Consider the following 13,512-nt stretch of genomic DNA (forward strand, 5'->3'; position numbering starts at 1 on the left):
GATATTTCTTCTCAATCCCTGTGCTGAACTCATTCTTAATGAACTGCCAAAGATCAGCAGCACCTGCTTGCTGCCTCCCTCACCCCAGGGACCCAAATGCTGCCTCCAGCAGGAGCAGTAAGTTACATTTCCTGCAAAGCAACAGCACATCAGCTGCTCAGAGAGATCCCAGCTCTGTTACTGGTGGCGGGGGGGGGGGGTCCTGCTCTGCCAAACATTTCTTGCGTCACTCACTCTTTCCTCTTCCTACTCTACCTACAACTTCCCAGCCAAACAAGACTCCAGGGACATTCATCTCCTGGGGAGGCTTTGTCCACTGAGGTTTAGTGAGACTAGAACTAGAGGTCGTGGGTTAAGGGTGAAAGGTGAAGTGTTTAAGGGGAACATCAGGGGAAACTTCTTCACTCTTCACATTCTCCTTATAGATAGAGAAAGGGCTGTAAGTGGGCACATCTTACAGGGGAGTAACTGGGCTGACAGGCTGCTTTCTGTTCCACAAGATGCCCACCTCACGATGTCAACAATCACCAGAGAACATTCTTAATCTGGGTTACAAACCCGTCCCCTGCAGACTGGACAGAATTTTAGGCCTGGATTGTCCGAGCCTTCTCTTCCAAGCCCACACCCAAACCCCACACAACATGGCCGAGACACTGTGCGGCTTGAGAATCGAAGTTTCTTATTTAGAGTCAAGAGACTAGAGCAGAGAAAGAGGGCCTTCGGCCCATTTAGTCCATGCCAAACTATTATTCTGCTGAGTCCCATCGAACTCTACCTGGGTCCCACACCTCCATACCCCTCCCATCCATGTACATATCCCAATTTCTCTTAAATATCGAAATCAAACCCACATCCACCCCTTCTGTTGGCAGCTCTCTCCACACTCTCACCTGCCAAATTGCACTCCTTCCCCTCTTTCCCCACCTTCTTATTCTGGCTTCTGCCCCCTTCCTTTCCAGTCCTGAGGAAGGGTCTTGGTCTGAAACGTTGAATGTTTTATTCCTCTCCTTAGATGCTGCCCTCCAGCATTTTGTAATGCGTTGGAACAAAACAAAAAGGCCAGGCAACAATTATCCAAGCTGGGACCTGGAACCATCTCAGTTGATCACGTGCCTCATCCATGGGAACAAGACTTACCACCAGCATCACGCCACCCCGACTCCCAGCAAATTCAATAATACTCTGGTGTAAGGCCATCAGCCTGAAACCTTAATTCTCTTTCACTGCCCACATATGTTGCCTGGCCTGCTGAGTTCCTCCAGGATTTGGTGCATTTTGCTGAGCGAAGCTCTGCTCACTCGTCAGCAGGGTTAATTATTCAGACAAGCTCTGCCTATGGGTTGATCCAGTTCCCCAGACTGAAATGCTGATATGTTTTAAACAGTTTTCCACTTCTATTGTTGACAATGGAAAGTGCTGTGAAATCAACACCACAGTTAGAGATAACCTAAGCAGGAATATCCTTTCTTTAATTACTACCACTGGATTCATTGCTTTTGGCCCAGATTATTTGCTCAAATCTCTAATAAATAACCTCTCTAATATTGGCTCCACAGTCCTACTGGCAATCAGAGTAGCTCTACCTCAGCGTGGTGATAGGGACCTGGGAGAATTGTAGAACAGAGGCAACTAGGATTACAAGTGTTATCACAGGTAGACAGGGTGATGAAGGCGACATTTGGTACACTGGCCATGATCAGTAGGGGTCCTGAATGAAAGAGTTGGAATGGTATGTTGTAGTTGTGCAAGATCACAGTGGGCATTGTGTATAGTTTTGGTTACCCTGTTACAGGATGGGCATCACTAAACTGGAAAGACTGCATGTGGGAACGTCAACAGGATTTGAGGGCCTAAGATAAAGCGACAGGTTGGGTGGGCTAGGACCTTACTCCTTGGAGACGTATGAAATCATGGTTTCATACATGTAGTGTGAATGCACAGTCTTTCTCCTCCATGGAAAAGGAATTAAAGTTAGAGGGCATAGGTTTAAGGTGAGATTTAGCTCCCCTTCCCACCACCACCCCACCCCCCCGGATCAGGGTCACTTGAAGCCATGAGAGCAGGTGGTGGACGGTCGTATGAGCAGCTGGTGCACATCACAAGTCCTAGTTATGCCACCACTGACACCAGGCAGACAATCTCTGAAGAGTATTGATAATGGCTGGGGTCACCCCTCTTGTGAATACACTGCCCAGAAGGTGGCAATGGCAAATGACTTCTGCAGAAAAATATGTCATACAACATGGTACATAACGAAGTTCCCCATTAAAGAATTTAAACAACATTCCTTAGTCTGACAATGACAGTACATGAGTCTTAATCCAATATGTAGTTTTTCTTCAACAGCCTGATTTACCAAAGAATTGTTAAATGACTTCAATCAAAGTGTAAAGCTGAGTGGTTTAGATCAGGGGTCCCCAACATTTTTTGCACCACAGATCGGTTTAATATTGACAATATTCTTGCGGACCGGCTGACAGGGGTGGGGGTGGGGGGGCGGGGGATGCGTTAATCACGACTGGAATATAGGTGAAACTATAAGTCACTTACAAGGGGTTAATAATACACTTAATTTCATTTCTGAAAGGGTTTATCTAATGAATTTAATATTAAACACACAGCACATATTTTCCTCCCATGAATATAATGATAAATCAATTATAAGTCACTTATAAGTCAATAGCATCGTAACATTTTAAGTAACGTTTGGATATTAAACACAGCGCATATTTTCCTCGTATGAACTTATAAAATCATTGCAACACACCAATATCACTGAATAAGTGCGAGCCCTGGGCTCGTTTCCCTGCAACAAGACGGTCCCATCGAGGGGTGATGGAAGACAGCGATACTCGAAGGAGGTTCCTTATGTCCAATCTATTCCGCAATTTAGTTTTCACTGCATTCATTGCAGAAAGTCCTGCTTCGCAGAGATATGATGTTAGAAATGGAAGCAACATCTTCAGCGCTTTCGTGGCTATCTCAGGATATTCAGCCTTGACATTAATCCAGAATGCCAGCAGAGATGTTATGTCAGACATACTTTTCAGCCCACCGTCATTTGCAAGCTCGAGGAGTTGATCTTCTCCCCATGCTGACATGGATGATTCACCGGGGACATTCACAAATAGGTCATGGACCCATTCCTTTGCACATCTTGGATCATTTGCCGTTGGGAAGTAACGCTCGAATTCTGCCGACAGCGAAGTTAGGTGATCGCGTACCAGCTGTGAGAAAGACGGTGCAGCCTCAGTCTCTCCCAAAATCCCAGTTAATGTTGGGAACATGTCAAATATGCCCCTGTCCACTTGCTGTCCCCACAGTTCCAGTTTGGCTGTGAAAGCAGACACTTTATCTGCCAACTTGAAGACAGTTGTCATTCTCCCCTGAAGTGACAAACTGAGTTCATTCAGCAGGTTGAAGATGTCAGACAGATAGCCATCGGTGACTCTGGCCCGCTTGCTCCCGGTTTTTCCCCTCAAAAAACTCAACGGGTTTGTCTTTAAGTGCAGGGTGCTTGGACTCAGGGTGCCAAAGCAGGTTTGAGGGCTTCATTGCCTCATTGGACAGCTTGTCTCCACATATCACACACAGGGGGCTTGGAGCGTGCGAGTCACCGATCGCAATAAAGCCATATTTTATGTACGACTCGTCGTATTTTCTGTTGAAGGAAGCTTTCTTTTTTTTTGCAGTCTCTGCCTCAGCTGTCTCTGCGTTATCAGCATCGTTAGGCCTTTTATGTTCCCTACCACGTCTTCCAATGAAACTCTCAAGCGACATTTGTCTTTCACTCATACAGACTGATGACCTCGCGTGGGTAATGACCTCACGTACGTTCAAGTTCAACAATGGATGTGACAAGGAATGAGGAAAAGTGCAGCTGACTCAAATCGCTTCATACCGCCAAATAATATCATTTCCTCACGGCCCGGTAGCATATGCTTTGAGGCCCGGTACCGGTCCGTGGCCCGTGGTTGGGGATCACTGGTTTAGATTCAATGCTACTCAGTGTAATGTATCTGAATTTTATGACAGTGTATCAGGTATGGGGCAATTAAGAAATAAAGCAAAAGTGAAGCGCAAATTAAGAACCACCACCATTTGTACAATACTATGAAAGGGTTACACTAAGAACAAAAATATATTTGAAACTGTACATCACTTGGCCTCTTTTGGGCCTGATTCCAAAACACAGCACACAGAGAAGCCATTGCTCTCTTACCCAGCCTCCTTTCAGGTTAAGGCTGCACCAGACCCCAGTTAGCATATTGAAAGGGAGCTTCTTGGCCAAAAAAGTCTGGCTTGTGATTTAAGACTGTACTGAGACGAGGAACAGTTTAGTACTCATTTACTGAGATACAGTGTGGAATAGGCCCTTCCAGAACTGCGAGCCATGCGGCCCAGTAATCCCCTGGCCTAATCACATGACGATTTACAAAGACTAGTTACCCTACTGACCAGCGGGTCCTTAGACTGCGGTGGGAACCCAAGCAGCTGGAGAATACCCACCTTAAGAAAAAAAAAGAAAAAAAATCAAGCTTTTGCAGATTAGGCCAAGCACTGGAGGGACAGATGAAAACTCCTTATCATGAGCTACAGAAAAATCTCAGAAAAATCTGAGCACTTCTCAAACACTCATCTTGAAAAAGTGAAGTTCTGACCGACTTTATAGTTTTGCTTAAAGTGAGCCAAGTCTACACAAATGTAACTGAGAACAGGGCAACTTTCATTCAGTTAGTTTCGGCCAACATTTTCTCACCCATTGAATCATCCAGTGTCCCCAGAGTACACGGATTCTAACGTGGAGCCACGCCAGTCCTGGGGATGATTTGACAACAACGGCCATCTGCAACTTATTTACTGCCTTTAAAACCAAGGCAGGAAGTCGACAGTGACTGAATTGAAAGCAGAGTGGTGGGAACTTGCACTGCTAACAGATCAGACAATGGTACCGGCTACTTGTGACAAATGGAAACAAACTCCAGCTCGTGCATTTCCGTTCAATACGTGCTTTAGCAGAATCCCGACCGAAAAAGAACACACTCAAAATGGTGGAGGAACTCAGCAAGCCAGGCAGCATCTATGGACAGGAATAAACAGTTAATGTTTCCGGTCGAGACCCTTCACCGTTTTGAACAGGTCCTGATGAAAGGGCTCAGCACAAAATGCCAATTGTTTATTCCCCACCAGAGATGATGTCTGACATGCTGAGCTTATCTACCATTTAGAGTGTGTTGTTCGATCTTTCCAGCATCTGCAGAATCTTGTCTCTTTAAAAAAGAAAATCTGCTTTTGTCAAATGAAATTCCAATTTGAATTTTCACTATTATAGACTGCATTGACAACACATAAAATCACCTTGTAGTAGAACTGAACAATTTTTTTAAAAATCTGCAGATGCTGAAATTCTGAAATTAAAGCAGAAATTGCAGAGAGCATCTCCAGCCTGAAACATTATCTTGGTTTCTACTTCCACTGCTGCCCGACCAACTGAGTACTTCCAGTACTTTATTCAACACAAGGCAGCCATTATCATTGTGTACGAATCTGAAGGTCTGAAGATACCTACAGTCAGCCTCTTCAGGAAGAAACATCCTCTCCCATAAAGTCATAATGAATGCAGATTTTGCCTTTTGAATATTATTTATTAAATCACTTTTCCGACATTTTCTTCTATACAAGAACTTCCCCCAGGTAAGATGAAGGAGGACGTAAAAGCAGTGTGGCCTCAAGGAATCAAACACCAGCACCCAAGCTGTGAGCAATTGATCCAGAATACATACACAACCTGTCCAGACCAACCCCTGGCACCCAAGACCAGCTTCCCAGTCCCTCAGTGCCTACGACCATCCTCCCCCCATCGTCCCTAGCTCCTGTGGTCAGCAGCTGTCTGTATATTCCCCCCTCACCCTTTCACATCCCAAACTCAATGAACCCCATCTGTGAGCCACAGTCCTCTCGAGCAGTCCACTGAGAGTATTGATAGTAAGCTGTTGTGTGGGTGGGTGAATACTAACCTCACAGTGTGTCTGGAATCTACCGGTGTGCACAGAATGCAGCTTTCCACACAGATTCTGGGCTCATCGACACTGGGGTCCAGAGGTGTGCAGAATTCAGCTTTTTACACAGTTTGTTCTACATCCAGTTATTGCTTTTCCCTTGCACCATCTCAATGTTCTGTTCCGATGAAATGATCTGTATGAATGGCAAAGTTTTCCCACTGTACCTTGGTACACACGATAATAATAAACCAATTTACCAGTTTCAGACCATTCAGACCCAAGAGATTGCAGATGCTGGAATCTGGAGCAGCACAGAAACTCAGGTGAAAACAGCATCCATGGACAGTCAACATTTTAAGTCGGGGCCTTTTTTTTTTAAAGCTCATTTCCCTCCATAGATGCTGCTTTCCACTTTGCTCTTCAGATATTTCATTCCAACGGCCCTTCAGATTAGATGTGGCCACTTGAGAGAAGAGGTACCACCCATCCAGCCCATGCAGTTATTTTTGCCCTCAGCAGTTCTCCCAGTTTCCTCTAAAATGTCAAATGTGATTTGTGACAAATTGCCCTGTAGTAGATGTGACATTATAACAGCTCTGTTTTAAATAGAAGTTTCACCTGAAATCCTAGGCTGATATATTGGTTTCATTTACAAGGTCTTTTTTAATTTGTGACCTCCAGATTGGCATCTCCCACAATTGGAAACTCATTCATTGTTTTAGCAAATCGTTTCATAATTTAAAAATAAAATGTCCACCAGTTCACCTTTAGCCCTGCCCTATCCTCTCAGTTTTGGCATCTCCAACCATCTTCAGTGCCCTTTCGCTAACACATTAGTATTGAAAGCCCCAATTCTGATCGAGATCTGACGTGATTAAGATCACTATGAGGGTTGGAGATATGAAAACCTGAAATGGATGGCGGAGCTGCTTTGAGAGATTTGGGTACGTACTGTGGATTTCCTCGCTGATTTACTCCCTTCTGACAGTTATTATCCAGGCAGTACGGATTTTCCTACTTACACCAAAGTCCTATCAATAGTCACAATACACAGCTCACTATGTTTAAAGTGGGTTAACCTCACATTAAACTTTCCTGCAGTCCACACAAGTTTTTGACTGGAAAGTTTCCATTTTTGACTGGAAATTTTGCAATAGCACCTTCTGATATGCTAGACTATAAGAAATACAAAAAACTTCACCATGCACATTTCCTTCATTATTAACCGGTCACAGAAGAACCGCTATCACAATTTCACATTACCTTTGATCCACATGCCTGTAGCCGGATTTTGAGCCTGCTGGTTGCTCATCATTCCACTAGGGATACGGAATAAAAATATCCTCATTCTTTATTGCAGCTGTTTCTTTTAAGGAAGAATATAAAGAGGGAGAGGGAGATACAAGCCAAGGTTCCAGTGCAATCATTCAACCTGTGCTGTCGTAACATCCCTGGAGAGTGAATTGAAAAGTTGCTGAAACCCAGTCTTGTCCTTCAGAGGAACTGACTGCATTTCCTGTTGTGCTGCAAGGGATTGTGGCTAGGCCTTGCAATTTTACTCCACGTCCTTGGCTTTGGATTCTCCCACGATGTGCAACAGCTCTAGCCAACCACAGGAAGCAATCAGTCACCCTGCACTATTACCCCCACTGCTCCTCGTCTCCACGCATCACATATCGGTCCACAACATAATCTGTCAAACTGGTGCTTGCACTGCCAGCTGGCATTAATTGGCACCCAAGCTTAGAGATACAAATCTGTTTCTGCTCCAGCAACCCCTCTGGTGTTTTGTGGCTTACCAAAGAACAAGAAGTACCCAAACATAGCTACACAGGACACAAGGGCTGTACTGTGACTCCCAGCCCAGCCTGGGGCAGGCACAATATAGACCCTTGAAAGGGATTAGAGATTCATTCCAGCGACACGGAGCCAGACTGTGATCCGATGCATTGTATGGTCTGCCCTCCTGAAAACCCTATTACGGGAAGGATGGGCAGGCTTTGGAGAGGGTGCAGGAGTTCAGCACTATGCCGCTTGGATTATAGAGTATTAGCTATAAGGAGAGGCTGAGGGGACACCTGATAGAGGTACTGTATAAAGGGTTGCCAACTGTCCCTTATTTGGGAGTGAGAAAGTTGGCAACTCGAACTGTATATCATATTATGAGAGGAAAAATCAAGTAGGTAAGAGTCCTTTTCCAGTGTGGAAATGTCAAATACCCATTAAGATAAGATGGGGAAGTTTAACAGTGGTGTTCAGGCCAGGTTTCTCCACCCTCCCACACACAGACTTAGGGCTCTTGCAGTAATGGTGATGGGAGTAGGTACACTTGGAAGCTTTGTCACAGGAGAGCGGTATCCATCAGCAGGGACCCCCACCACCCAGGTCATGCTCTCTCCTCACTGCTGCCATCAGGAGGAAGGTACAGGAGCCTCAGGACTCACACCACCAGGTTCAGGAACAGTTATACCCCTCAACCATCAGGCTCCTGAACCAAAGCGGATAACTTCACCCAACTTCACTTGCCCCATGATTGAAATGTCCCACAACCTACGGACTCACTTTCACGCGCTCTTCATCTCATGTTCTCGATATTTGTTGCTCATATATTTATTATTATTTTTTCTTACTTTTTGTATTTGCAGTTTGTTGTGTTTTGCATACTGGTGGAACATCCAAGCTGGAGCGGTCTTCCATTGATTCTGTTATGGGTATTATTCTGTCAAGACAATGAACTTCAGGAATGTACATGGTGACATATGTACTTTGATAACAAGTTTACTATGTACATGAACACGGAGGGGATAGAGGGATATGGAGAATGTGCATGCAGATGGATTTATTTAATTTGGCATCATAGTTCATTCAGACATTGTGGGCCAAAGGGCCTGTTCCAGTTTTGTTCCGCTCCACATTCTGTGATAGTCACGGATCAGGAATGGCTTGGGTTATTGATCCTAGGTTAACTCATTTCGATGAGGCCAATGGCTGACATTACACAAAGATCAGAGTGATGTACTTTGCAGTCTGGATAGTGAGGAGTAAGGCAGCTTGGTAAATTGGAGAGAACTAATTCCGGTATAAAACAAATTCATTAGACATAGCATAATGAACAGACCTAATGGTCAAAGAATTGTCCAGGAATCCAGGGCGATTATTACTTTCTCTCTCATCCCCATTGACACCAACATTAACACAGGCTCGCTGTACATCTGTCTGTTCCTGTGGATCCACCTTAGAAGCTCAACAACGATATATGTATGCTCAAGGAGCACAGTGTGCAAGGAACCTTCTAACAACTGGAGATGAGGTTGGACAATCTTCCTTCATGATGGAGATTAGTTTATTAGCATCTAATAAACTGAATGTGGTCACAGGCAGGAAGAGGGCAGAAGACTGGGTTGTTAAAATCTCAGTGAGATTGTTTGTCAGAATTGTTTGCATTTGAAAATAACTAATTTAGAACTCAGTTCAGCAGTTTCATTTTTGTTTGGATTATTGCTTTGAGATTTTCAGCTTTCTGTAACAGAAATCAATACTTGATAGAGTTGGGGGCTTGGAATTCCTCCTCAGTCTCCATCAAAAAAAAAATTAAGAAAGCCATCTTGGTCCAACATTTTGGTGTTAGTATTTACCCCCATGAAATAAGACCCCTCTGCTCTCTCCTTATCAGGAGCATCAGTGAGGCAGAAGCTCTGAAGACATTGTAATGGCTGGCCTACTCCAATGCTGGGCACTTTGGTTTGTACGCAAGCTACACCAACAGGCAAAGATCTCTGCATGGCCCACCACTCCAGCCACACAATCCACTGGGGATCCAGGAGAATGCAAAGCTACCAAATGCTGAGCAATTCCAAATGCGCCCTCCCTATTTTTTTCCCCATATCCAGAATAAACACTTCTAGCAACACACATCAAAGTTGCTGGTGAACGCAGCAGGCCTGGCAGCATCTCTAGGAAGAGGTACAGTCGACGTTTCAGGCCGCGACCCTTCGTCAGGACTAACTGAAGGAAGAGTTAGTAAGAGATTTGAAAGTGGGAGGCTTCTAGAACAGCTTACAAGCCATCACACCCAGATGGTGTACATAGCAGTGTACTGAAAACTTGCGTCAACCAAATGGCTGGAGTGCTCAAGACCATCTTCAGCCTCTCACTGCTGCAGTCAGGAGTTCTCACTTGCTTCCAAAGGACAACAGTTATGCTCAGGAAGAGCAGGGGAGCTGCCCAAATAACCATCAGCAAGTAGCACTCACACCTACTGTGATGAGGTGCTTTGAAAGGCTGATTATGACTATTAACTCCTGCCTCACCAATGACTTGAACCCACTACAATTTGTTTTCTGCTACATTCGGCCTTGGAACAGCTGGACAACAGTAAAACATAGGTCAGACAGCTGTTTACGATAGTGGTCAGTATTCAGCATCATTATCCCCTCAAAAGTAATCAACAATCTTCAAGACCTGGGCCTGTGTAACCTCCTCCTGCAACTGGATCCTCAACTTCCTTATTTGGAGATCACAATGAGTGGAGATTAGAAATAGCATCTCCTCACTAACTGTCGACACTGGTGCACCTCAAGACAACGTAGTTATCCCAATGCTCTACTCTTTCTAGACCCATGGTTCGGCGACTAGGCACAGTTGAAATGCCATCAGTAAACTCACCCATGACACCACTGTCATTGATAGATTCTCAAACGGCAACGAGTTGGAGAGGAGCGAGATAGATCGGGTGGTTGAGTGATGTCACAACAATGACTTTGTATTCGATGGCAGCAAGACCAAGGAGCCAATTGTGGACTTCAGGAAGGGGAAATGAGGAGAACATATACCAGTCTTTGAGGGGTCAAAGGTAGAAAAGGTGAGTAGCTTCAAGTTCCTAGGCGTCAACAGATGATCTGTTACATTGATGAATGCATGACAGTGACTATACTTCATTAGGAGTTTGAGGTGATTTGGTAAGTCACCAAAGACTAGCAAATTTCTAGAGATGTGTGAAAGAGAGCATTCTGATTGGGGGCATCACCACCGAGGATGTATGCTGCAGAGGTTTGTAAATGCAGTCAGCTCCAGTTCCATCATGGGTACAACCCTCCCCACTGTGAAGGAGATTGTCAGGAGATGTGCTTCAGGAATGTGGCATCCATCATTAAAGACCCTCACCACCTGTAGCATAACTCCTCCTCATTGCTACCATTGTGTGTTGGGGGGGGGGCGGCGGTATAGGAGACTGAAGACCCACACTGTGTTCTAGGAACAAATTCTTTGCTCTTGTCATCAATTTCTGAAGGGTCCATGACACTGCCTCTTTTGCATTATTTATTTATTGTAACTTGTGCCACAAAGCAACAAATTTCACAACCTATGCCAAGCAAAAAGTGCTGTAATTACTCGATCTTTCCTGTGTATTTCATTAGGAGTTTGAGGAGATTTGGTATGTCACCAAACACACTTGCAAATTTCTACCCATGTACCACGGACAGCATTCTGACTGGCGGCATCACCGTCTGGTATGGTGGGTGAGGGAGCTACTGCATAGAATCGAAGCAAGCTCCACAGAGCTGTGGCTTAGTCAGCTTCATCGCGGGCACTAGTCTCCATTGTACCCGGGCCATCCTCAGGGAGCAATGCCTCAGGGAAAGGGCCGCGTCCTTCATTAAGGACCCCCAACACCCAGGTCATGGCCCTGTTCTCATCGCTATCAGGAAGGAGGTACAGAAGTGTGAAGGCATAAACTCAACGATTCAGGAACTGCTTCTTCCCCTCTAGCGTTTTCTGAATGGACAGTGAACCCATGAACACCACCTCAATGCACTTTTTATTTCTATTTTGCACGAATTTAATCTAACACACTGATATTCAGTTTTTCCCCCATTATGCATTGCATTGTACTACTGTTTTAAAGACAGCAAATGTCGCTATATATGACAGTGACATTAAATCTGATTCTGATTAACCCTTTCCTTCTCACCAGATGTTACTCGAACTGCTGTTTCCCTGGCATTTTTCTGTATCTGTGCCACAATTCTGGCATCTCTAGCTGAAGTGCTTCTCCAACACTCGCTGTTATTTATCCTTCACACTCTGACTGTCCCTTCAGGAGCACAGCGTCGCGGTGTTACTTGTTTGTCTCACCCTTTGCAACTGAAACTGGTTTATTGTCGTCACATGTACTAAGGTACATTGAAAAGCTTATCTTGCATACGGCATGAAGATCCAATCAGTCCTTCCTGTTGGCATATCACTACAAGAGACTGGCATCACCCTAAGGATGCAACTTACATTTTGAATCCCTTCAAATTGATACACAGTCACTTTAATGATATCCTATTTTTAGCTTCTGTACAATTTAATTAAAAACTTTAAAGTTTAATTCCCTCCCTGCCATGTGGTGTTTTAATTTGCAAGCCCTGGTTAAGGCCTGGAGCAACATGCTAAACCACCACATCTGGGCACAACTCCCTCTGCAGACGAAGAACAATGAGGACAAGGGCTGGTGACTCTCAGGTCAGCAGATCCTGTGACTGGAGCTCCATGTGGACAGGAGGTATGAAGGCCAGCGAGTCAGGTGTTTCAGGCCTGGAGTTCAGAGTCCCATTGTTGCGAGTTGATACCAAAGATCAAAGCCCAAAGTCCAATCAGAAGTCAAGGCCCAAATGGGCAAAGCCATGGGTTTGCGATTCCACTGAGGTCCAACGTCTAGTGGTCTGTGAGTCCACTGGATCGTGGAGGCCCGGAGGCAGCCTGTCCTGCTGTTGAGAGGACTGTCCATGTCTGAGTGGGTGGGGTGGGGTGGGGGGTAGGAAAAGGAGCTTGTTTTGGTTTTTTTTGCTGTTGTTGCTTGCATGGTTCTGCTGAACATTTCTAGAATGCTATACTGGTGCCGGAACGTGTTGTGACACTTGTGGGTAGCCTCCAACGCATCCTTAGGTTGTGTTGGTTGTTAATGTAAATGGTGCATTTCATTGTATGTTTCAATGAACATGTGATGAATAAATGAGTCAGAATGGGAATCTGCCATGGAATAGTCACCTCTATGCCATCTGGAATTTCAGTGCTACACCTTATTCCCAAGCCCAACATGTAGGTACATCATGCTGACTTTGAGAGCCAAAATCTCTGCAGTCAATTACCTGAACATTATCGGTTCCAAGTTTCCCAGGTTCAATTCCACTTCACATCCGTACAGCTGGGTTACAAGCAGAGGAATCTGCCACACCACCAGCCTTGAGCTGGACTTGCACACAGCTCCCAGACAGGCAAACACCTTATACCAGTCACAATTGAAGCTCTATTTTGTTGTCAGAATGTGTTTACAAGCATGTGATCCATCAACCCGGCAAAGAAACAGTTAGTCAATTGAGTGAACTACGCCGTACAAAGATTCTGGGCCAAATTTTTCCATCGGGAATGTTGAAACATGAAACCCGTCACATGGCTCCCTTCCGAAATAACATTCCAACACTTAATGGTTATATCTCAAGCTGAAGCTGTTGATTACTGTAGAGCA

The 13,512-nt window shown here is 44.9% G+C and overlaps 1 protein-coding gene across 6 annotated transcripts in view; it reads right to left on the reverse strand.

Moving 5' to 3' along the window:
- Positions 1-13,512, reverse strand: part of LOC140195242 (DENN domain-containing protein 2C-like) — a 164,566-nt gene that overhangs the window by 127,191 nt on the left and 23,863 nt on the right. The window contains exon 1 of one of the 6 annotated variants that reach the window (XM_072253265.1): positions 7,266-7,445. The exons of the other annotated variants lie outside the window; for them this stretch is intronic. The gene's annotated coding sequence lies outside the window, so the exon portion shown is untranslated. Of the gene's footprint in view, positions 1-7,265; positions 7,446-13,512 lie in introns of those variants that run through there. 6 annotated transcript variants of the gene reach the window in all.

The sequence above is a fragment of the Mobula birostris genome, chromosome 3 (genome assembly GCF_030028105.1).
Source record: "Mobula birostris isolate sMobBir1 chromosome 3, sMobBir1.hap1, whole genome shotgun sequence".
Taxonomy (NCBI): Eukaryota; Metazoa; Chordata; class Chondrichthyes; order Myliobatiformes; family Myliobatidae; genus Mobula; species Mobula birostris.